Here is a 26,793-nt window from a genome sequence, read left to right on the forward strand (position 1 = left end):
CATGTACCTTGGTTGTGGGCACATACACAATAGGGAGTGTGCAGGAGGCAGCTGATCAATGTTTCTAACTCTCTATCCCTCTCCCTTCCTCTCTGTAAAAAATCAATACAATATATTTTTAAAAATCAATAAAAATATAATTTTAAAAAAGATTCGATGGCTAATAATTGGCAGAACTGAGATTCAAATCCAAGCAGTCTAATTCTAGAACCCATGAACTACTAGGCTGTCCTGCTTCACATTCAGTTGTTTAAGGATGCATGATGTTGGCATCATCCTGGAAAATCCAGTGCTGTAATCATTGCTGAATGGCAAACACTTTCCACTTACCCATAGGTTCTTATCTTATCCTGACAATTAAGTGTCTATTGAGCACTTACCTACAGTATTTTGCAATGAGTCAGAAACTATGGTATGTACAAAAAGAGCTTACTGGCTGGAATAGAATTGCTACAAAGTTCCGGGTAAAATGCTAAGGACTATGAAAGGAAAGAGAGAGATTACTTTTGGGTTTGGGGATCACATGCATTGTCTTAAATCTTGACTTCTCAACTCTACTGCAAATTCTTCAAAGGTAAGAATTCCCTATCAGCCCTAGCCACAGCACTGAACCTATAGCATTACACACTAATAGCAACATGAAGTTAGTTGCCATATGTATTAATTAAAGAACATATATCATTAAGCAGTTAAATGAGAGATATCTAGTCATTTCTTAACAGACTTCTGTCAATCTATGCCCCAGAAAATAAAACATGAAATTTTTATTTTACTTGTCTCACCACCGAAGTGAAAAAAAACCCACTCCACTGAGTAGTTATTGATTAATACAGAACATTGATATAATCTGGGATTATTTGCTCCACTGTTGAGTTTATGTTGGCCTCGCATGGTAGCCAACACATCACAGATCATCCTCTGCCTGCCCTCTGATCAGCTTCTCAAGGAATGCAAATTTGTTTCATATCAGCATGGATGAAATAATAAGGGAAGTTAACATCATTTAATTCATTCTGAGATGAATGAATGAGCTTCTCTTTTCCTATTAGCTGCTCTTTTGGAAAATTCATATCTTTCTATCTCATTAACTCCATGGAAAATTGGGAGCTGTCTGCTGGGAAAGTAACACCACGGGATATTTCTTAATTCTGTAACCCTAGTAATTCACATTTCAGAAAAAGCAAGAGAAGGGAACTCGTGCAAGTAGAGGGAGGAATAAAGTGGTTAGGGGCTCAGCCTCGCAAAGGACAGTCTTGCACATAGTAGACATTCAAGTATTTATTCAATAAATGAATAGAATCCCAGATGAAATATGATGAAGCAGAAGGCAAAATTGATTTCTTATTTCTCCAAATTTTGAAATTTCTAAACGGAGCCAAAAAGAATGGGATATCTCATAAGCAGTGGGGGCGTGTACTTGCATTTTCCCCCCCTCCCAGGGCAGGTGGCATCTAAGATTGAAATTCCTGCAGTTCTTTCCGGTAGCCTGCATTCTAAGAGGAGCACAGTTGATTCAAAGAAGAAAAATCCTTCTGGAGAACTGAACGAATCTGATTACAATGTATTTATTGATTACAATGCAAGCAATAGGTTTACCATGTATTCCTGTTGTACTTCCTTCCCTGAGAGCATGAAGAACAGAGGTGAGTTCTCCAAGATAAAGAGGAATAGAAAAGCCAAGAATTCCGACTTTCTAGGAAATGTTCTCAAGTGATTTCCAGCTAACAATGTTAGCAGGGCTTCTTTGTCACTCCAGGAGTTAACTATCTATGACTCTCACATAATGGTTGAGAATGCTATAGTGCCTAAGTTTACATCTTAGCTCCACCTCTTTCCCTCACCTATACAAAGGGGGTAAATACGTACCTAACTCATAGAATTGTTATTAAATCATTAAATGAGTTAATACATGTTCCCATTCTGGTTAGTTATGGCCACTGCTTCCCAGCCCTATGACCCTGGAAGGGATGTACAGAGCCTAGCAGAGTCCTGCTTATGTGTCACTGCTCTTTGTGCTGGACACAGATAGCATCCCTGCCCCCAGAGTCCACCCCAGTGCAATGTCCCTAAAGCAAGACAGCTCCTAACCCAGATAGGCGCTGGAAATCCCCAGGAAGTCCTGTGTGTTAGCTGTGGCCCCCTAGGGAGCAGTTCTCACCTCTGTTGAAACTAAGACCACCTAGAGGCAGGTCTGTTTCCAAGTCCAAAGTGATTTCTTATTTCTGGGCTGCACGACTTTCTTCTCCTAGCTGTTATTCTTTCTCATCTGTCCTCCCACTCAGCCCGACTGCTGAGGGCAAAGGCCTTTCCCTTTACCGTTTCTGCCTGCCTCGGACTCCTTATCTCGAAAGGTATGTTTAGAAAAAGATACTGCTCATTCCAGCTCAGCCAGAAAAGAAGCCCATGCTTCCCGCTCTTGAAGCTAGGTCTAGAATTAATCCCTAGCCTCTTCTTGCTCCACTTTCGCCCCAGCTGGCTAAATCGAGCAATAATCCTAAAAGGGAATTTCAAGCTATTTGTGACACCGTCTCTTCCCCCTCCTACTCCTCCCCCCCCCCCCCCCAACACACACACAAGAGCCACGTTTAGAGAAGAGAGAACAAAGCCCCTGGATCAGAGTAATCTGTTTCTAACCCACTTCTGCTCCAGGGATTACCTCCGCTGGAGGAGGGAGACAGAAAGAAATCTGACGACACACGTTAGCACTGGGAAATGGGGAAGAAGCTCCAGGAGTGTCAGGAGGGCTGTAGACACGGGGTTCAGGAGCCTGGGAACTGTTGTCATGAGCTGGGGTGCCCTGTAAAAGCAATTCCTAGAGTAGTGTTTGGCAATAATAGGCATTCTATAAACATGTTGAACAAAAAATTGGAAAGTGTATAGATTCTGGGCAGACGAAGGGAAAACAACTTGCTGATTATACCTACAACCCCATGTCCTTATATGCACATCAATTTATGTCTACAGTCAATAAATATAAAAGTGTGATGCAGTGGGAAGGGCTCCGGGTTGGGAGGCAGGAGACATGGGTTCGAGTCCCACCATTGCTGACATTGACTGACCCTGCCTTAAAGAAAGTCACTTCACATCTCTGACCACTAATTTTCCTCATTTTTTTTAAAAAAAGTCACTCTCTAGAGCCCTAAAAGCCTCCAGTCTCCTGTGATGTGTATTGAGCTCTTATTAATAATGCACAAAGGCCTGAGCTCATTTATAATACACTGGCAAGGACTCCCTTTGGGGCCCCTTGTGAACCAAGTGCTTAGCATACCTTTAGTCTGTATTCTTCTGTTTACCAGCCATGGACTCTGACTTACAAACATGTACCTTCCAGCTGACCATTCTTTTGGGATGCTCTCCAGCTCTTTGGGGTTGAAGGGAAGCTGTGTGAATGCAGAAAACTTCCACTAGAGGGTACCAAGGCTGCACGGGGATCTCAGACTGCAGGGAGGCCTGTGCAAACCCAACAATTCCAGGATTTAAAATACCTACCTTTGGAGAGTTAGAGATCTCTGCCCATTGCTCTTTACTTGGTCTGCTCCTTACTGCTCCTGGGGAGCTTTAAGAAATCTCTACTATTTTGACTTGATTTGACTTTATATCAAAGGCAATTTGGTATAATGGAATCTCTGGGGACTCTGGTAACTGGTACAGACCCCACGACTTTCAAACTCTATGAACAAATCACTTTAATCCTCTGAGTGATTAAAGTCTCAGTGTACCCCTCTGTGAAATGGCGATGATAATAAAACATACACGGTAAGGCTGTTGTGAGCACTACTACGTGAAATCATTTATGGAAACGTGTGACTGGTAGACATTAGGTGCCTAAAATGGTTTTGTTTTTTGTCCTGGAGGAGAGGTCTAAGAATTGCCACCAACTGGGGTTGATGGTGATGAAAGAGAGATGGATTTGCAAGAGCTGAGGACCTCCAAACAAGAATTGTGACTATTTATTTTTTTTGCCATTTTGCTCTTGAGTCTTACAGGATTTCAGGCTAATATTACTTGGTCCTTCTCAGCCTTAGCTCTCAATCCTGTTCTATCATCTGTGTCAGCCCTGCAACGATGCTCTTCTGTTCTTATCCTGATTCGTCAGAGGAGAATGCAGTTTCTACTTCCTCTTCACCTCCTAGACAAATGTCTCTTGTATTTTGCCCTGTTTTCTGACGGGATAGATCTCCACCTGGTTCGGTTCTTCCCCTTCCTTCTCATCTCTCTTAGAGTCACTTGTGGGGTGGGATGGGCCATCTGTTTCTGAGACTGAGCAGAGGTTCAGGAGAGAGGGAGAGAGAGTGTGTCACGGCTTGCACGTCAGCAGACACAGTCCAGCTGCAGGGCAAACCAGGGTGAAACAGCCAGCCAGAGGCCCCAGGGCAGGCAGCCGTGAGGCCCGCCCCTTGGCTCCCTTCTCATCTCTGTCTCACCCCAGGAGGTTTCCTGGCAGGAGTGGGAGAGGTTGGTATCGAGTCCTTGAGCCCTGACTCATTCCCTGACCTAGTTGGGTGTTACCCAGTTATCTCCCAAATATCTCCCCGCGGACCTTTTAGCAACACAACAGTGTCATTCCCAGAAGACAGAACAGACAGAAGAGAAGAGGAAGTGGAACACCTATGTATTTCCTCCCCAACTGAGGATTCCAACAAAAATAAAGAAGTTTATAGCCCTCATGGTTTAGGTATCACCCAGGACATTGGTTATAAAATGAATAAAATCATCTCACATTGCTACACTCAGAGGCTGGCTATTTTCCAGAGTGCTTTATAGAAACAATCAGGTTTAACTTTCTTAAGAAAGAATAAAATTATTATTTTATTTCACTTGGGCAGGCGAAGGGGCTGGGGGAAAGGGGGCCTGGAACACTGAGCCAGGAAGTGTCTGGCCATCATCGCAGAGTGAGTCAGGGCCTATCTAGGCACATAACTCAGGTTCCTAACCCCACCCCAAATTTCATTCTTTTTCCCTTAGCCATGTTAATAATGGACTATAATAATGTCCTGGGCTTCCTGGATTTTACAGAACTTCTCACAACCCCCAAATTCCCGAGGGGCAATAGGAAATCAATTGTGTTATGCTTATGTCCCTTTCCCTATATATCCTGTGGAATGTGAGATATATGTTTGTTGTCTCCTTGACATGTTGTTGAAAACACTTTAGAATTACCTAAGATTCAAGGAAGACCTTATCAAGTCTGTGATCCTGAGTTTAGATCTCAGAAACAGGAGATTCCATTTTTAAATTATTTGTTGGTGCTCATATTTTATTTATTTATTTTAAAAATATATTTCTTTATTGATTTCAAAGAGGAGGGGAGACAGAAACATCAATGATGATAGAGAATCATTGATTGGCTGCCTCCTGCACACCCCCTACTGGGGATCGAGCCCACAACCTGCGCATGTGCCCTTGGCTGGAACCGAACCCTTTATTCCGCACGCTAACGCTCTATCCACTGAGCTAAACGGGCTAGGGCGGTGTTCATATTTTATCCTTGTAAGTTACTATATCAGCGAAAGCTGAAAAATATTTTCCTATCCCTTCTTTATCCAACGGTCCCAATCTCTCCCTAACTAGGGTCATGCTTCCTAAAGACATTAGCTGGTTTCCAGGAAAGCAGATTTTAACTTGATCCCTTGGCAGAGAGAACGGCGTCATTGCACACGGGCCAGAACACTTTTTCTGCCAGAGCTCCCCATCTGGAAGAAAAGAGGAAAAGTTTCAGAGTTTCCATAAGGGCTGCCTAAAGGGGAGGAAGGGAAAGTGAGCCATAGGGAGGAGAGAAGAAAGCCCCATAGTTTGGAAAGAATATCAGATCAGCAGGCCCAATCTCCGGGCCCAGGGGTGCTGCACCTTTCCTTCCTCCTAACCCTTAACCAGGATTTACTCTGCTCCCCACTCCTTTGCCTTTCACAGGTACTTAACTGTCCTGCCTGCCCCACCCCAGAATTGTCCCTCTAGTCTTTGTTCTTTAGGCACCTCCCTTCCAATTTTCTGCTCTCTCTCTGGGTGACTCTTAGATGTTCCTAGCCTATGTCTACATGCTTCTCAGAAAAACAGAAGTTAGATGAAACTCTCATAACCCATGATGCACAGAAGGATTTAGTGGGTACAAGGAGCCTCTGAAATTGAATGTCAATTTAGTGCACACATGCATCTTTCTGGCAAGAAGGCCCACAGCTTCCATTAGGTTCTCATACCTTCCATTCAAATCCCTGCTCTTTTTATTTTTTAACTGATTTGAGAGAGAGAGAGAGAGAGAGAGAGAGAAGCATATTGATTTGTTGTTCCACTTATTTGTGCATTCATTGGTTGCTTCTTATATGTGCCATGACCAGGGATCGAACCTGCAACCTTGGCGTATCAGGATGACACTCTAATCAAATGAGCTACCAGGCCAGAGCTCAAATCCCTGCTCTTGACTATATAGTTTAGTGTTTTTCAGAATAAGGCTGGAGACCTACATTAATTTTGGAACCTAGATTATGACTTCTATTTTTTAAAATGAACAAAATAAAATAGAAAATATCAATGTGTATCCCCCAAGGTAAGGGCATTAGTTTTGAATAATTAATATTTTATTAAAATGCATAGGTAATATTTTTTTAAATTTTACCTATATAATCAAAACATCCAATATTAATATTATGCATTCATTTAATGTTATTAAAAGAATATGAAGCTACAAAATCTGCTACAACACTGGGGATATAAAGATGGAAGAGCTGTTTCTGGCCCACAAGCAGCTCACACACACTTAGTAGGAAAGAGACGGGCCCACAAAAAATTACAAAAGAATGTTAAGTGACACTACAGAGTAAGCAGCAGGTACAAGTGCATAGGCGAGAGTATGGCAGACCATTTGGAGAGTTCAGATGGGCCTACGCTTGAGTTGAGTCTGCAGAGGTGAGTAGGAATTTGAAGGGTGCATAGTTAGGAGATGTGAAATTCTAGGATTGATATGCACAGAGACACAGCAGTAGAAGACAACACAGAATGGCCAAGGCATTCCCAGCAGCCTGCTGTGTTGTCTTGGTATTGTGGAGTTCAGCTGGAGAGACTGGAGACTCAGGCTGGATCACGGAGTCTCCCACTGAATGCAGAAAATTCTAAATATCCTCAAGAGACTGTTGCCCAGCTCTGCCTGGGCTCTCTCGGTGACAAGGAACCTAGAACGTTGTAAGGCAGCTCAATCTGCTCTAGAGCATCTGATTGTGACAAACTCCTTCCTATGTTGATATAATCTTTGCTTCCCTCTTTCACCCATTGATTCTCATTTGTCTCTGCAGCATTACAAAAAGAGTTTCCATCCTCTTCTACTAGGTTGAGCCAAATGAAATTGCCAGTTTACGGATCAAAATGGTTAAACATTGGCAATTTCATAGTGTTAGCCTTATACTTATCAAAAACAGCCATTTGAGGACAACTATTATTTATGCACCTTAGTCTTCTCTTCCCCATATTTAACATGTCCAAACTCGACCCGTTCTTCCTCACCTGGTGAAGTTACTGGACTTTTTCCCAACCTGATCTCTCACTGGTATACACTAATTCATCAATATCTTCCGGGAAGTCAGAACTGGTCAGTTCAAAACATGGTGAGACTATGAGCTCTCTTGATCTGACATTGTCTTTTCACGAAACAGTGACAAGGAACTGGATTTAGTGAGACCCAAACCTTTTTCACGACAAATGCTGTCAAGCCAGTCTCACTCCTTTCTGTACAATTGATGTTTTAAAAACCTAAACTTAAGTCTTCACTTTATCCCTGTCAAATTTCTTGTTGGTTTTGGCACTTTGTTCTAATCTGTCAAGATTATTTTAATTCTTGCTTCTATCATCCATTCTATTAATTATCTGTCCCAGCTAGATCATCATCTAAGTCAGCAATTTTCAAGTGGTGTGTCACAAGAATTTTTAAAACACACAATACCTGATTATTTAGTCAGAGGCACTGACCTCTTTTCCCTGAGATTGTCAAATTTTAAAATGACAAGAGCCAACACAACAATAGCTGTCCAGTGTGAATGAATCAAAATTATACCTGTTTTTTGGTCAGATCAGCAAAAAATATATTAATAATAATAATAATATGTTTTTTTGGTGTGCTGCAGAATTTTAGTATTAGTTTATGTGTGCCATGAGATGAAAAAGGTTGAAAATTGCTGATCTAAGTCACTGATTTAAAAAAATATTTAGTCAGCCTGGCAGGTGTGGCTTAGGGGTTAATCGTCAACCCATGCACCAAGAGGTCGCTGGTTTGATTCCCAGTCAGGGCACATGCTGGGGCTGCTGGTTGCGGGCTCAGTCCCCAGCAGGGAGGTGCAGGAGGCAGCAGATCGATGTTTCTCTCTCATGGATGTTACTATCACCCTCTCTCTTCCTGTCTCTATAGTCAATAAAAACATTAAAATATATATGTATTTACTAAGACAGTGAGGCCCCTCTCTTTGTTGATATCAATCTTTTGATGAATATCCTTTGAGCTCAGTTGAAAAGCTGGTTGAAATTCACATAACTGATTACCCACCCATATTTTCCTCACCCCATCATCCTGCTCCACTACTACCCTTCCTCAGTCTGTCCCCAGGGCATTTAGCAAACCAGACCCACCCAGGGACCAAAAACTACAGATTTCTGCATGGGACCTACAAACACCTGATGTTTTTAAAGGAATTATCAAGGACCTTCCCCTTTGCTAATTCCCTGCCTGCTGTTAGGATGATATTCCCTCCATGCAACTCTGTGGGAGGCTTTGCGATTCTCATCCCTCATTACCCCCACCAGCCACTCCAAGTATGAAGCCTCTAAATTCTTCCAGGTGTTTAGACTCTGGCTTGGGCTTTGGCATGACTGCTTCCATTGATTCTTAGGCTCTCCCGCTGCCTGAGATATGTATTTCTTTTTTAGATTGGCTATAATATGTATAACTTTGCCTCAATATTTTTAATGGACACATAGTATTCTATTGCATAGATCAGGGGTCCTCAAACTATGGCCCGCGGGCCACATGCAAATACAAATATTGTATTTGTTCCTGTTTTGTTTTTTTACTTCAAAATAAGATATGTGCAGTGTGCATAGGAATTTGTTCATAGTTTTTTTTTTAAACTCTTTTTTAGATTGGCTATAATATGTATAACTTTGCCTCAATATTTTTAATGGACACATAGTATTCTATTGCATAGCTATACTGTATAATATGTATAACCTTGCCTCAATATTTTTAATGGACACATAGTATTCCATTGATAGACAGGTGGTGGTTCCTAAACTCTGGTTTTGCAAAAAGGACATGAGTCTGTTTGCAAGTACCAAGGTAGGATAAATTCCTGGAAATAGAATTAAAGGGTCAAAAATATATACATTTTAATTTTGATAGTGCCAAATTACTCTCCAAGGAGTATTGCACCATTTTATTTTTGTGGTGGTTTAGATCTCAGCAACATAAACAATTTCGAATTAAATATACCTGTTCTTAACTACTATTGTAAATTTGAAATTGCTTTTAAAATTTCCTCTCTCCCTATTTCTCTACTTTACTCTCTTCTCTGATTGTTCACCCACCCTAAACTCCAAATTCTTTGCACTCATTTATCCAAAGAAATTCTGCTATCTCCAGACCCTGCTACTTAACTCTGCCTCAGCCCTGCATTTGCACATAAAATCCTCATCATAAATTTGGTGCCATCCAAAGCCATTCTCCTTAGTAATAACAACATGTATTAACCTAGTTAACCCTTCAACAACCTTATGACACAGGTACCATTATTATCCCTACTTCGTGGGTGAGAAAATTGAGGTATAGAGAGATAAAGTAGAGATTAATGTGTCCAAGGTTACATAGTTTAAAAATTGCACAAATACTATTTGAACCTAGATAGCAGGTCTCTAGAGACAACACTCTTTTTTTTTTTTTTTAAAGAAACCATTTATTTATCCTCACCCGAGGATAATTTTTCCATTGATTTTTAGGGAGAGTAGAAGAGAGAGGGTAAGAGAAACATTGATGTGAGAGAAACACATCAATTGGTTGCCTCCTGCATGAGCCCTGACCAGGGCCTGGGTCTGGGAGGAGCCTGCAACCCAAGGAGCCTGCAACCAAGGTATGTGCCCTTGATCAGAATCGAACCTGGGACCCTTTGGTCCACAAGCCAATGCTCTATCCACTGAGCCAAACCAGCTAGGGCTAGAGACAGCACTCTTAACCCACCTCTATGGACCTCTCTTGGGGTATCAATCTAGTACGTTGTCGATCCATATCAAATTCTAATCTAACGTTCTTAGAGATTTCTATAATACTAGAGACTCGGTGCATGAAATTCATGCACTAAGCAGGGGGTCCCTCAGCCCGGCCTGCGCCCTCTCGCAGTCAGGGAGCCTCAGGGGAGGTCGGACTGCCACGGATGTGGGAGAGGCTCCTGCCACCGCTGCTGTGCTCGCCAGCCGTGAGCCTGGCTTCTGGCTGAATGGCGCCCCCCCTCTGGGAGCCCACTGACCACCAGGGGGCAGCTCCTGCATTGAGCGTCTGCCTTCTGGTGGTCAGTGTGCGTCATAGCGACCGGTCATTCTGCCGTTTGATCAATTTGCATATTAGCCTTTTATTATATAGGATAGTTCAGGCTTTGACCTCTACCCTGATCCCTACCTAGTCCATAGCCTGTTCTATTAGCAGCTCTGCCCCCACAAATGTGTCTGGAAAAAACAAGTTTGAGGACTGCCTTACTTAGCCTGTGGCAGAGGAGAAAGTGTGGAGTAGGATTATAGCAGTGGTTCTCAACCTGTGGGTCACGATCCCTTTGGGGGTCGAAAGACCCTTTCACAGGGGTTGCCTAAGACCCTCGGAAAACACATATATAATTACATATTGTTTTTGTGATTAATCACTATGCTTTAATTATGTTCAATTTGTAACAATGAAAATACATCCTGCATATCAGATATTTACATTATGATTCATAACAATAGCAAAATTACAGTTTTGAAGTAGCAACGAAAATAATTTTATGGTTGGGGGTCACCACAACATGAGGAACTGTATTAAAGGGTCGTGGCATTAGGAAGGTTGAGAACCACTGGATTATAGGTAGAGGGGGACATCAGTCAAGCCCCTGTCTCTGCAGAGGTGTGACCTCCCTCTTCTGGTCTTTGGGTGGGTCTCCCCAGACAGGAAGGGAACAGTTGGTTTACTCAGCACACTGTGAAATTCAGGAGGTGCCTGAGGCCAAGTTAGGCAAATTCTGTTCAACAAAGATTGACTGAGTCTCAACAATGGGCCAGGCACTTTGCTGGGTTAGGATACATTAAGTCACATTCCTTAGAGGTGAAGATAAGCACTTCAATTGCTAGTTACCTACAGTGTGGTAAGTGCCTCAAGAGCTAGAGGCCTGAGTGTATTGTTTAGAGTGAGAGGGCTCAACAGGAGAAAGGGGGGAAGGAAGGTAGGAATAAGGTGCTTTTTCATAAGGGTGCTGATTTGAAGGAAACAATCCAGATTAGGGAAAGGAATAATAACGCAGTCTCAGTGAGGGTTTCTGGCAGAAGGGAAGCATCTTCAAGAGTAGAGTTCCTCAACTGTAGGTGAGGTCAAATACCTTGTCTCTTTATCCAGAATGGTGGAGGAAGGAGGGAATGTGGGCAAAAAGCAGTCAGAAAAAGTTCCAAGATCCATAACAGTGTGGAGGGAGAGGGTCCTGTGAAATGCTAATTACTGCTTTTTCTTGGCAGCTTTTCTGGAAATTGTGATGACAGCTGGTGGTGGGGGGAAAAAAAATCACTGAAATCACCAGTGACCACAGTCATTTCCCTGCTTCTAGGTGGCTGGCTACCACCTGAGCCATTCCAGATGGCAGGCTGCTGTGGACTTTTTCCCCCTCTTGCTCATTTAATAAAGTGAATGTGTGTGTGTGTGTGTGTGTGTGTGTGTGTGTGTGTGTGTGTTCTGAAGGTAGGAGGGAGGGAGGAAGGAAGAGAGGAAGAGAAAGGTTCATTTTCCAAGAGCCATGAATAAGCAAGCCACATCCTCTACATTAACCAGACAGCTTCTTGCAGTATAAAACGCCATGGACAGGAGACTCAGCCAACAGAGAGATCCAGTTTCTGCTTTCAGATCTGGTTCAACTTACTGTGAGCTTTGGAAATTCACAACCTATCTGGACATCCACTTTCTCATTTGTGTTGTGAGAATCGTAAACTCTTGTCTCTCAATATTGTGAAAAATGAAAGAAAGGAGTAAGAAATAAACATTTAAATGGCTCAGGAAATAGCACTTTGTAGAGATATACTTTATTGTCTTTAATAATTTCTTAGACTGTTCCAGAAAAGTAAAAAGGACATAGCTGAATCACTATTTTTCTAAATGGATGCTGAGTGTTGCTCAGGGGACCACTCTTGAGTAACTTCCTCCTCTTAATTGGGACAGAAATTCTGGCCATTGACAAACATAGACGGGGCAAGATAGACCTTAATTGTTCTACAACTTCTGGTTCTTGATAGACTCCACTTAAGCATTTGGTTTTATCTTCAAAGCTAATTCATTAATACATGGGCTAGTTTTAATGAAGAGCATACTTAAGAAGAAATATGTATAATGCAAAATGAAAGAAAAGGCAAGAACAAAAATCCACTGATGAACACAAGTGGCCAGAAAATCTGGAAACATAGGTGAACATCCATAACTGAAGGCTTATGAATATTACAATAGCATATATTCTATGTTCAATAACATTGCATGATATGGTCAATATAATGTCCCTCATTAGAAATGCTTAGTTAATGTGATGCATCAACCTACAGGGCATTCAGTGCTACAGAGTTTCTATCAATTCCTGCAAATGAATCTGTGATGCTTTGCCTCATATAACTTAGCTTTAATTTTCATTTCCACTGAACAAACCTATATAGCCCAGAAGAAGTAGTCAAGGGAGTTCAATCTGTAAAAAATAAGCTATTATGTATGTCTCCAGACTTTATGGCTATCTTGTAGCTTTCACAGAGATGGATGCAATTAAAACACCAAAGAATCCAGAGAAAGATAGAGGGGGGAAAGTAGTGTTATGGGTTCAATCAGTGAGATAGACCACCGACTCAGAATTTAAATTTAAGAGCCTTTATTAAGCTGGCCAGCTGACTACAGTGCGTCCCTTCAGTAAGGGGCTTCGCAGCCTGCAGTGCCGACCAAGGGTACAGAAAAATCCTTTATTGCAAAATCTACATAATGTTTAAAAAAAAAACTACAAAGCATTTCATTAGCTGTTCCTTAGAAGTTCACAAGAACAAAGGGGAGGTAAACGGAGTCACACCTGGCTGGGTTGAATCATAATACATTGTTTTCTGAGACAATCTAGCAATTTTTCTCTGTCACAATCTCGGACCCAGTAACCTTTCCATACCTCAGTCCCTCCCCTAGCACATTCGGTAACCCTTTCATGCCTCAGTCCCTCACCCTAGCACAGTAGAAACACAAAAGTTGCAACATAGGAACAAAATTGGGTGGAGTGGAATATTCAAATCCAGAGCAGGAGAGAGGGGAAGGGAGGAGGAGGGAGGGAGAGGGAGGAAGAGAGAGAGATCCTCTGGAAAATAATGCAACATATCAGGGGGAAAGGATAGTCAGGATGGAAAGGTATGTAAGAAAAGAAAACACATTTTTAAGGAGAATTTTCTAAACTTCACAAACTGTTGAATGTAGCCCTTATTGGCCAAAGCTGATGGAGGCAAGTATAATAACTTTTTCTACAGAAAATTAGTAGAAAAAAAAATAATTTAAGAGCTAGAAAGAACTGCAAAGAATATCTAATACAACATCTAAGCTTTTTATTCCTTTTTAAAAATGTATTTTCCAATTATAGTAACATACAATATGTTAGTTTCAGGTATACAGCATAATCTTTGACATTTATATAACTTACTCCAACACTTAATTTTATAGATGAAGAAACTAAGGCACTGGGAGGTTCCAGAGATAGATAAAGGATTTGGGTGGCATTTTTGGAAAGTCAGGAGATTCTGAGAATCATTAAGAGCAAACACTGTCTTTTAATAGTTCTTAATATTTAAGTGAAACAGGTGATGGAAACTCCACTGCTCTTGAGTGGGCCATGCTATGCACCATCTGTTAGCGATGAGCTACATAGGAACTCAAGCTCTGTTCCTCCTAGTCTTGTTCCATTCTTTGGGTTAAATTACATCAACGCTGGAATTCACAGAAAGAGAGAATGGGAAGACCGAGTCTTGAGGAGGAAAGAGTGCCTGCTCTGAATCAGACTGACTTGGGTTTGTTCTGGCACTGGCTCTGCCCGTTACTAGCCACTGAGATCCCAGGCAGGTCATTTAATTCATGCATTTTTCAGTTTTCCAAAATGAAAATAATAACATATATTCCATGTAGTACCTGGGGGAATAAGTGAAAGAATACTTAGTGTAAAGTGCATAGCAATTCACCAAAGCAATACATATGGCCAAAATGAAAAAGGAAATTCTTCCGAGCCAGAAATCAAAGAAATGGAAAGTAACCAGCAATGAGCTATCACTTTCACCTACCAAATCAAGATGAAAAGAAAACGAAGCTAATAATACTGGACGGTGTGGAAGCAGACGTCCTTATATATTGCTAAAAGGAATGTAAATTGTAAATTGGTACATTCCTGGAGGTCAGTTTGGCAATGTGTTTTTAGAGCCTTAAAAAATGTTCACACTCTTTGATCCAGAGTTTTACTTCTAGATACTTAGCCTAAGAAAACAATCAAATGTGTGTGTGGGGGGGGGCGGGGGGAGAAGAGCTATCATATCTATCTGTCTATAAGTTTGTTCTTAATATGACAGGAAGAAATATAGTAAGTATGAGTTTTCATAACCTTCCTCTCGCTCACAAACATTTATAAATAAGAAAGTGGATAAATAAATTGCAATACAATCCTCTTTCAAGCTGGGACTGAGCCATGGGCCATCTCTTGGGACAACTGGCACAAGTGCCACAAAACTGTGGGCAAGAGAAAGTCCTACCACAAGGAGTGAAAATATGAGCTTAGTTTTGGCCCTGCTAACAACACCCAGATAGGCCCCACTGTATACACATGCTAGTCTGCGTGCCAGTAGGCAGCAAGAAATACTGTGCCTTGAGGCTGAATGTGGACAACTTCTCCTGGGGCTTCAGTGTTGTACCCACAAAACAAGAATTATTGGTGTCTATATGCATCCAACCACGAACTGGTCCTCACCATGACCCTCGTAAAAAAACTGCATCATGCTCATTGCCAGCACACTGTACCGACCGACAGTGGTGCGAGCCCCACTAGGCAATGCCCCTGCACTGCAAGAAGGGGACCAAGCTGACTCCTGAAGAGACAGAGATTTTAATGATCAAAGAAAATTCAAAAGAAATACGATGAAAGGAAAAAGAATGCCCAAATCAGCAGTCTTCTAGAGGTGGACTTCCAGCAAGGCAAGTCTCTTGCATGCATCGCTCCAAAACCAGGTCACTGTTGCCAAGTGGATGGCTCTGTGCTAGAGGCAAGGAGCTGGGGTTTCACCAAGGAAAGTCAAGGCCTGGAAAGGCAAATAAATCCTCCTCCCTCCTATCTTAGCTCATGTAATAAAGGTGTTTATTCTTCTCTAAAAGTTGCATATAGTCCTAAAATACTACTCAGCAATATGAAAGAACGAACTACTGATACACCCAACATTTGTAGATCAAAAACATCCTATATAATAAAACCCTAATATGCAAATTGACCAAACGGCGAAAGGACTGGTCACTATGACATACACTGACCATCAGGGGGCAGACAGTCAACGCATTGAGCATCTGCCACCCAAGATGGAGGCAACCGGAAGCAGCAATCAGGGGGCAAGGCAGGTGCCAGTAGGGCCCCCTCATCACCCTGCCTGCCGGTTGTCTCACAGATGACCAATTGCCGGTCAGGTCTAGGAACCCTACCCTATATATTGGGAAGAGTCTCTTAGAGGTCTCTTAGAGATAAAAATTAAAACCTGGCAAGGCTACTCTAACACTGAAAACACCAGATGATGCAGCGATGCCATGCATGGACTCTGGCTTGCACCTTTTGTGATCAGCCCTGACCCTATAACTGTGTGACAAAGCCAATTACTTAACTTCTCTCTGCTTCAGTTTTTCCACCCATAAGATGGGGAAAATGGTACTACTGCCTCAGAAGGATCATGCTATGAACTACTTTTTTATAATCAGGGCAAAAAATGTAGCTGCCCATACAACAGCAAGATGCCTTTTACCTGTATGAAAAGTATGGTCACTGGTACATGCAGCGTCCAGGATTGTGAGAGGGATGTCCGACTGCCGGATTAGGCCCGACATCCACTGAGGGGTCCTGTATTGCAAGAGGACGCAAGCCAGGCTGAGAGTCTGCACTCCCCCCCCCCCCGCCCCCGCCCTGTGCACAAATTTTATGCACTGGGCCTCTAGTGTTGTATATAAAAGAAGACACATACACTCAGGAGTAGTACACAGTAGCAATAAATGTTTAAGAAACAGGTTGGAAGAGATGATTTTTTTAAAGGACCAAATTATTAATAATTATGAAAAGATTTCCTTCTCCTGAGTAATGTTAAAATGTGAGATTCTTTTGAGAAACTCCGTATGAAAATCCTGTGAATTTTTATTCTTCACAGTTTTTTTTCCTTCCCCATTAAAATGGTTAAGCTTTACTAGTAATATCTACAGGAGTGGCAGAATCAGGTCTATAATGTCTGACTGCATCATTTTCAGGTGAGTGAAAATACTAAAAGTATATTAATATAGCAACAGGTGTGAGAGAAAGAAATAAAAAACTATCATTGGTTTCCCAGTGTGGTAGATTAGCATTTGGCTGCTACTCCATATAATCTTGCCAACATCACTCTCAAAGCAATTTCTCTTATAAAATATGGCACAATCACCACCCTATTTTGAACATGGGTATTTAATCTCAGAAAAAGTATTCAAAGCATTTGAAATATCTGACGAGACAAGTTGATTTTTTAATGGAGCCAGTTGACATTAAACTATGCTGTTTTCCACTAAGATTAATACCTTGGGGTGTATGAAAATTAGAAGAAAGTCCTTGAAGGGGTTTCATAGCCTAAAAAAATAAACATGCCCAGCCAGTGTGGCTCAGTGGTTGAATATTGACCCAGGAACCAAGAAGTCCTTTGTTAGATTCTTGGTCAGGGCACATGCCCAGGTTGTGGGCTCAATCCCCAGGAGGGGGCATGCAGGAGAGAGCTGATCCATGTCTCTCTTTCACTGATGTTTCTGTCTACCCCTCTTCCTTCCTCTCTCTTTAAAATCAATAAAAAACATATTTAAAAAAACCTAAACATGACAGAATGCCAATCAACTCTCAAGAAAAAGTTTCACAAACACACAAAGCTATTTTCTGTTCTTTCTTTCTTTTTTTAAAGAATAGTTTATTGATTTTTTTAAAAATCCTCACCCAAGGATATTTTTCCATTGATTTTTAGAGAGAATGGAAGAGAGAGGGAAAGACAAAGAGAAACATCAATGTGAGAGAAACACATTGTTTGGTTGCCTCCTGCACTTGCCCTGACTAGGGCCCTGGCCGGGGAAGAGCCTGCAACTGAGGTACATGCCCTTGACCGCAATCGAACCTGGGACCTTTTAGTCTGCAGGTTGACGCTCTATCCACTGAGTCAAAATGATTAGGACCACACAAAGCTATTTTAAAATTCCCTTTTATATAACCAAACAGTTCCAAAGCCATTGGCTGCCATCTTCAAAATCTGAAAGCAGACTACTGGTGGGGTTGCCAGATTTAGGTAATACAAATACAGGATGTTCAATAAAATTTGAGTCTCAGATAAACAATGAATAGTTTTTAGTATAAGTATACCCCCCAAATATTGCATATTTTTAGTATGAGCATGTCCTATGAAATATTTGAGCCATATTTATACTAAAAAACTATTTATTGTTTACCTGAAAATCAAATTTAACTAGGTATCCTGTACTTAGGGGAGAATTACTTGGTCTACTTTGTAGAACAAGAGGCCCCCACCTGGTTGATGAGAATATGTCTTAAGGGTTACTGCATGGAATGAAAGGTTAGCAATGGTCATGGTAAGAGAAAAATTGAACCATTCTTCTGCTCCATGGGTTTCTACTCTCTTTCACACCGAAAAATACTTGGAAAAACATTTAAATGTGTTTCCATTTATTTAGAGTTGTAATGGATTAGTTGTACTAAATAAAGAGGATACTTCAATAGGATCTCTAGGGTTTGTTTGTGTAGGGGCTAAGAGCCCAGGACTAACCTAGAGAACTTGTTTCTCTTGCTAGGTTTGCTAATCTTAGTGAGGTATGAACAGACCTGATTTTGTAAAGCAGTTGGAGGACTTCAAATTTGCTTCATGAAAATGTTTTTGTTTCTTTTTCTAATGAAGTTCTTCCCCCACCTCTTTCACTAAGGGATTATCCCCATGGTTCTGTTTGATAGGACTCGTCATACTACTGGTATGTCAGATCGCCAAGGTGGAAGCCTGCTTCTAATGGAGGCTGGAGTATTCGTGCTCCAGAGGTGGGTTCAGAACAGCAATACTGCTCTGAGTCTGTGTTCAGCACTCATGGAGAGAGCATTCTTTTCAGCATCAGCTGATGTTCTGCAGCGTGGGATTCTATTACCTTCATTTGAGCTGCCTGGTTATTCTAGCAATCAGATCTTTCTGTCTCCTTCCTGTTACCGGGCCTTGACACCAGCTATCATGTGCCCTCCTTGCTTTGACTCCCAGGTACACAATTCTTCTTTCATTTTCTTTAAACTCAAATGTTGGAATATTGGGATTTCTAGGACAGGTACATGGCTAGGACAAAGGTGGGGAATAATGTGAAACCAGGACTGTCTGATAAAATCTAGGGCAAGTAGTCCCGCTAATATATCAACACCTGTCCTCTGACAGTTCCCTACAACTGCAAGGATAGGAGTCAGAAATTCTACTCATCATGGCTTTTGTCACAACTCTGCAGTTAACCTTGGGCAAATTACTGCTTCTATCTCTGCTCTGTGTCAGTTTCTGGTCCTCTTTTACTTGAAGCCCCCTAGAACAATAAAAAAGAACAAAGTGCCCTAACCGTTTTGGCTCAGTGGATACAGCGTCAGCCTGCGGACTCAAGGGTCCCAGGTTCGATTCCGGTCAAGGGCATGTACCTTGGTTGTGGGCACACCCCCAGTAGGGGGAGTGCAGGAGGCAGCTGATTGATGTTTCTAACTCTCTATCCCTCTCCCTTCCTCTCTGTAAAAAATCAATAAAATATATTTTTTTAAAAAAAGAACAAAGCAAAAGGAACTCACTTTAACTTATTATGCCTACCCTTAAAATTTAAGTTTGAATCCTAGTATTTGTAATATGGCATATTGGACTTCTCTGTCCCTTTACCAGGAAGTGGGGGGAAAGTTATGGAAAACAAAGGCCTTAAAAGAAATTACTGCCCTAGCCAGTTTGGCTCAGTGGATAGAGCGTCAGCCTGCAGACTGAAGGGTCCCGGGTTGGATTCTGGTCAAGGACACATGCCCGGGTTGCAGGGTCAGTCCCCAATGTGGACCGTGTAGGAGGCAGCCAATCGATGGTTCTTTCTCATCATTAATATGTCTCTCTCTCCCTCTCCATTCCTCTCTGAAATCAATAAAAATATATTTTAAAAAAGAGTGATTTACTCCATCAGACAGTAAGAATAACACTTTCTGTAAAATAGTGACTTTTTCTTCTCCTCTTTAATTCCTTTGATTTTGTCACCTTCCATTCCACATATTGATATCCTTTTACATTGAGATGAGACAGTAATGAATCACTTTGGCAAAAGTACATAGATGTTTCCTGATATAGAATTCCTAAAACTGTGGCTCCCACATCATAGTTACTGTATGTTTGGGGCAAGAAAAATATAAATCCCTCTTGAATGTTTGAATTGTGCCTGTTTGTCTAAAGAATTTTGTCTTTTTTTTTTGGCCTGCCCTAATTCCTGATGTCAGGTCCCTAGGGTATCTGTGCTATGTCTCATTCTCAGTGAATGTATATTTTATACAGTGTGATCACACTTTGAACTAAAATAGACCATATCTAGAAATCTGAGGGTACAGCTTCCCGGGACCAAAGAATATAAGCAGTTTGAATTGCTTTTTGTCTCTGGCTTCTTCTTGAGTCAGTTCACAATATAGAGATGTTACCATTTAGGTGGTGTTGTTTTTCAAGTCACCAGATCCCAAAGGCTAGCCTCCATACTGGGGACTATTCCCTAGAAAATGCAGAATATCTGAAAATGAAAGGGTCCTCAATGCTTACCTTAAGTTTCTCTTCAGCTGCAGTATGATTAGTTTATTGGGGACAAGATGACTTTTGGCTCAGTCCTGTGCATCACCAGGCCGTAAGCCAATTTTATAGCTTCTCCTACACTTTTTAAATGTTTATTAATCTTGATTCATATGCAAATCAGGGAAGCTGGAAGCGGAAGATTTTCATCCTCTGTTATTGAAGATATGTGGCTAAAACTCCAACGCAAATTGCTCTCATAAAATCACGCCCTGTATAAAAAAAAAAAAATCACAACCTGTAGGACGTGATTTGACCAAGTTGGCGGGCCTTAATGTCTTAGGTCTCTTTTCTGCACCCCACCCCTAACCTAGGGTTGGCCAGAGGTTGAAAACTATTCTCTTTGCTAGGCTTAATTGAGTGAGAACTAATTCTGATGTAAATTCTTGCTGTCAGGAATTTCAAAAGCAAACAGAAATAGAGCCAAGGGTAGAGAAACTGAGGCTGCCTGACTGTTGGCAAGCTTCTAAGATTTCTAATCCTCTTGCCTACTCTACTGGTCTGGTTCAGCCTGAGCCCTCACTTATTTACTTATTTATTTATTTATTTTTTGGATTTGAAGTCAAGGCAACATCAGTGCTAAGTCAATTCCAGCATGCTAGCTCCCAAATACTGTAACCTTTAAAAACTTGGGATTCCACAAGAAATGTAGCAGCATTCCAGAGACCCACGCATCAGACACAGACATATGCATTCTTGTCTGCAGCAAGGGGGTGTTGGCTTTGCTCCCTAACTCACTTTCTACAAGATTCTAGTGACTAACCCTTCTTAAGAGGGCATAGCCAAACAGGTTCATCTCAATTTAAAGATCACCAGCAAAGGGCCTGGCTTTAGTCATGTAGTTGCCAGTCACTTGGGATTGGTAAATAATCTCGGGGTAGTGGTTGTGAAAAAGGAAGCAGAAGTACTGAAATAAAAAGGGAGGGGCGAAGGGGCTAGAAAGGAAGTAAGACAGGTGGAAATGCATGACTTTTTCAACTTCCTGATGGAAAGATACCAAAAGAAATAAAATTCTTCCAACTCTGAGAACCTTTCTTTGGCCATATTTGGATGTATATGCCATATTGCCAACTTCAAATATATACACACACACACACACACACACACACACACATACATACATACATATACAGATATATACACACGTATCATCTGATATATATAGTTACACACGTATCATCTGATATATATAGTTGTTATTAATCTGTATAGGATACATTTTATTTATTTATTTTTTAGAGAGAGGAAGGAAGAGGGAGAGAGAGAGAGAGAGAGAAACAATGATGTGAGAGTATAACATGATCCGCTGCCTCCTGCATGATCAAGCCCAAAACCTGAGCAGCTAGCTGCCTTGACTTGGAATAAACTGGCAACCCTTCAGTGCACAGGACATGTCCAACCAACTGAACCACAGCAGCCAGGGCTAAAGCATATGGAATTAATTTACTTCCCTTTCATGAAGAACACAGGATAGGTAGGCAACATTCCATCTACTCTCCACATTTCCAACGGTCATCCCAACAGCCATTTAAAGTTACAGAGAAGGAAGCAGAAGGTTGGGATCTTGTGGCATCAGCTTCCTATGGATTGCTCTCCAACTTTTTGTGTTCCTGGTTTTTGGAACCTCTTTACCATCTTCCGCATGTAAGATTCATATTAGTGGAATTATAGTTTTAATTTCCACGCTTGACATTGACATTGAAGACCACGCTTTCTAAGTCAGGGAGGCTAAGTAGTAACAGCAATGTTTTGTTTTTGATCTAATGTGGTGGGTTTTATAACAGTTTTCCAAACTCTTCCACATCTTTCTTTTCCCCTTTCAATGTTTTACAGCTAGTGTGTCTTTCCCTTCTGCCTGAATATATATAGATATATTTTATTGATTTGAGAAAGGGGGAGAGAGGAAGGGACGGAGGGGGAGAGACGGAGAGAGAGAGAGAGAGAGAGAGAGAGAGAGAGAGAGAGAGAGAGAGAAACATCAATTTGTTGTTGTTTGACTTATTTATGCATTCATTGGTTGATTCTTGTATGTGCACTGACCGGAGACTGAACCCAAAACCTTGGTGTATCAGGATGATACTCTAACCAACTGAGCAACTGGCCAGGGCTTGCCCGAATATTTTGGCTTCCTAACCCAACTCCTTTATATTCTCTTTGCTTTGAAGCATTTCTTTCAATGATTTACATTTGCTTTTCCAGTATATATCCTTTACACCAACTCACTATCCACAACTTGCTATGAAGACTACTCTAACACTGAGAACATTATAGCTTTTTATGAGAAGCCCCCAAACCACAGGTAAAATAATACCTTTTTTGAAAAAAAAATGCATTATGCACCTTACTTGCTTTACCAATGGGGAAACGGAAGCAGAGAAATTAATAAGATTTGATCTAGGTCGTAGACAAGTCACTGATAATATTCAAACTATGAGATCAGACTCTCATACTAGTGCTTGAAAGCTAAAGACAAAAAGTGCCTAAGATGAGGATTATCTTGATTCATTTTTTCCTTTTTTAACTTTTTATTAAAGTATACAACTTGCATAGGTTTTTCATTTGCAGATTTTCAAGGGCTTCTAAATAGAGATGCCTAGAAATCTGTTATTGGTAGGACTTACAACTTTTTGACACATTACTGATTTTCCCACTCCTTCTGAAATACCATGGAGGGAAATGAATTTCTTTTTTTAAAATCAAAGACTGTTTATTGGACCTAATATTATCATATTATACTATCGGGTATCCACCATAATTTTATTTTATATTTGAAACATCGTTATTGAAATATAATTCATATACCATAAAATTCACCCATGTAATGGTTTGGGGCAAATTCACAGAGCTATGCAACAACCACCACAATCTAAGTATAGAACATGTTCAACTCTCATTTTTTTGGGGGGGGAGGGGGTTCAATTATAGTTGACAGTCAATATTATTTTATATTAGTTTCAGGTGTATAGCATAGTGGTTATGCAATCATATACTTTACAAAGTGTTTCCCCTGATATTTCCGCACTCACCTGGCACCATATATAGTTATTACAATATTATTGACTATATTCCCTATGCTGTACTTTACATCCCCACCACTATTTTGTAACTACCTATTTGTACTTCTTAATCCTTTCACCTTTTCCACCCAGTACTCCAACCCCCCCGCCCCTCTCTAAGGAAAATGAATTTCCAAGAGTACATATGTCCTTCATTTCAGTTATTCCAGAGAAGCCTGCCTTGAGCATATGTGAGATTGTTAGCTAGTCTTTTAAAAAATATATTATTATAGGAACTATATGCAACCTTCAATTCCTCTATATCAGTGGTCGGCAAACTCATTAGTCAACAGAGCCAAATATCAACAGTACGATTAAAATTTCTTTTGAGAGCCAAATTTTTTAAACTTAAACTATATAGGTAGGTACATTGTTATTAACTTAATTAGGGTACTCCTAAGGCTTAGGAAGAGCCACACTCAAGGGGCCAAAGAGCTGCATGTGGCTCGCGAGCCGCAGTTTGCCTACCACTGCCTATATCAAGTTGTAGGTAGTAAGTCTGGGTTTACTCTTGACTTGCTGCATTAGAACCTTCTGAGTCATGGGACTAGAGATTGGGACAATTAAGTACCCCCCCACACACACACTTTTCCTCAACAGGGTCACAAGCACTGCTGCAATGAAGCCTATGGCCCTACTATTTTTTTTGGTTTTGGTTTTGTTTTAAAAATCATTTTCTGTGTGGTTTTTTTTATTTTATAAAAAATGGTGGCCTCTAGTCTTAGGTTCACATAGTAAGGCTTTCTTGTGAGGCACACATCTTGTATATAAAGGAAAGGCTACAGGCTGGATAAAATACTCTCTCTTGGTCAAGTGGTTAGTTGGGTCAATAACAACTGAGTTATACCTTGTGCAAGGCTGAGTACTGACAGTTACAAAAATAATTAGAAGTCAAGCTCTTGCTAGTAGTACATCTTGAAAAGATATACATATAAAAACAAATTTAAAATATAACTACAGAACACATTTACATAAGTCAGCAAAAGCCAGTACTTGGGAGCTGATGATATTTTTTCTGTACTAAGGCTTTGAAATCCAGTGTGCATTTTACGTTGACAACGCATCTCAATTCTGACTAGCCACATTTTGGATGCCCAGTAGCCCCATATGACTAAGTGGGTTAGAGCTGGATGGAGTTAGTCAATGAGGACTTTCTGGAAAAAGGTGAGTTTCAAAGGAAGGGAGGAGCAAGAGGTCTTTCCGGCAATAATGCAAGAGCATAGTAGGGAAGAGAGAATAAGCCAGCTGTAAGGGCCAAATGGTCAACAGGTTAGCTTGCTAAGACTGGAGAATATATATTAAAGGATAGGAAGAAACAAGTCTGAGAAAATGGTAAGGACAGTTCACAGACAGCCTTAAATGGTTATAAGCTGAATTTTCTTTAACTGACCAAAGCGAGCCTTATGGGTTCTTGCACAATGAAAATAACTTTTTAAGAAGCTGAGATACAGCCAGAACCGGTTTGGCTCAGTGGATAGAGTGTCAGCCTGCGGACTCAAGGTTCCCAGGTTCGATTCTGGTCGAGGGCATGTACCTTGGTTGCCGGCACATCCCCAGTGGGGGGCGTGCAGGAGGCAGCTGATCGATGTTTCTCTCTCATTGATGTTTCTGGCTCTCTATCCCTCTCCCTTCCTCTCTGTAAAAAATCAATAAAATATATTTTTTAAAAAAGCTTAGAAATGGGAGACTTAGAAAAATAGGGAAATTGCTGCAAAATTTTCTAGGAGATGAGAGAGAGAGATAGAGATAGAGATAGAGATAGAGATAGAGATAGAGACTGGATCCTAATGCCAGCTCTACCATGTATTAGCTATGACCTTGGGCAAGTCACTGAATCTCTGTGTGCCTGTTTTCTCATCAGTAAAATGGGGATAATGCTATCAACCTAAGACAGTTGTTGAAAGGAGTAAATCAATTAATACATAAAAAGTGTTTAGTAAGCACTCACTACATTATTATTCCATTTTTAGCTAAGTAGATTACTAATTTATTACTATTTCTAGGACCCAGAAATGGTCACAGATATGCACCCATGTGAAAAAGGCCTCTTCTCACATGTTATTTTGAAAGGATTGCAGACTTTCAGTCTGTCTTAAAAGCTATGTAGGATGCAGAGGGTAGGAGGGCAAGCCCAGTGTCCAAGACTGTGCTGTCTAATGCAACAGCCACTAGTCACATGGGGCTACTGGGCGTCCAGAATGTGGCTCGTCAGCATTGCGATGCGCTGCCGATGTACAACGCACACTGGATTTCAAAGCCTCCGTACAGGAAAAATATCATTCATGTTTTTATATTGATTACATGTTGAAATGATAATATTTTGGATATGTTAGGTTAAATAAGATGTATCAATTTCACCTGTTTCCTTTTTTTATTTTTTAAATATATTTTATTGATTTTTTTCAGAGAGGAAGGGAGAGAGATAGAGAGTTAGAAATATCGATGAGAGAGAAACATCAATTAGCTGCCTCCTGCACATCTCCTACTGGGGATGTGCCCACAACCAAGGTACATGCCCTTGACCGGAATCGAACCTGGGACCTTTCAGGCCGCAGGCCGACGCTCTATCCACTGAGCCAAACCGGTTTCGGCTCACCTGTTTCCTTTTTATAAATTTTTGATGTGGCTAATGGAAAATTTGAAGCTAGTTAGCTCACATGATATTTATTTTGTACAGTACTGGTTCAGTACAACTTTCATTACTGAGATTTGGAAATTAAGGGGGTCTACATGAGAAGGGTCTATAAAAGCATAGGGGCTTATGGATGAATCTTGTCCTTAACACGTTAAAATATTTAAAAATGTATACATGTAATTAATATTTATTTATATTAAGTATATATATATGTATATATATATATTCCTCAATTTGCTAGGTAGCTACCGAACTGAGGGAGCCACAGCTAATTTACCTTTCAAGAGGCCACAATTGGGAAAGGGATTAAAAAAATTTTATTTTTTTTTACTTTTTAAAAAAAGCAAGAACAAAGATGAAAATGGAGAAAGGTAAAACATACCTTATTTTGAACATTAAATCACGGAAACAAACATCTAACTTTTTGAAATCACTCCCTCAAAGGTCCAAATCACACTGGCTTCAGTAACGTGGACTTAGGAAAAGTTTTCTGACACCATTATTCACAGCATCCCTGCAAGTCGCTACTTAAAATAACAGGACCGGCTTCCCGCTGACCCGGGGGCAAAACTCCCGCTCCGGGTTTTGCTCTGAATTATTTTCCCATTGACCCCTGACTGCACTGACCGACGAAGCAGGCTTCGACCTCCGACGGCCGCCGGGGCGCAAGAGGGGGCGGCCGGGGCGGCGGTCACACCTCCCCCTGCCGGTCCCGTCCTCCCGGCTCGTCCAGCGGGCGGTCCGGGGGCCCGGGCGTCGCCGACAGGTGCG

At 41.1% G+C, this 26,793-nt stretch overlaps 1 long non-coding RNA gene across 1 annotated transcript; it reads right to left on the reverse strand.

Annotated features, from left to right (window-relative positions):
• Positions 1–3,763: 3,763 nt before the first annotated feature.
• LOC111827943 lies at positions 3,764–26,780 on the reverse strand. The gene is made up of 3 exons (XR_002831691.1): positions 26,405–26,780; positions 20,305–20,543; positions 3,764–5,693 (listed from the first exon to the last, which is right to left on the reverse strand). It is a non-coding gene; the product is annotated as an uncharacterized LOC111827943 (long non-coding RNA).
• Between the last annotated feature and the right edge of the window lie 13 nt (positions 26,781–26,793).

The sequence above is a fragment of the Myotis lucifugus genome, unplaced genomic scaffold (genome assembly GCF_000147115.1).
Source record: "Myotis lucifugus unplaced genomic scaffold, Myoluc2.0 scaffold_254, whole genome shotgun sequence".
Classification (NCBI taxonomy): Eukaryota; Metazoa; Chordata; class Mammalia; order Chiroptera; family Vespertilionidae; genus Myotis; species Myotis lucifugus.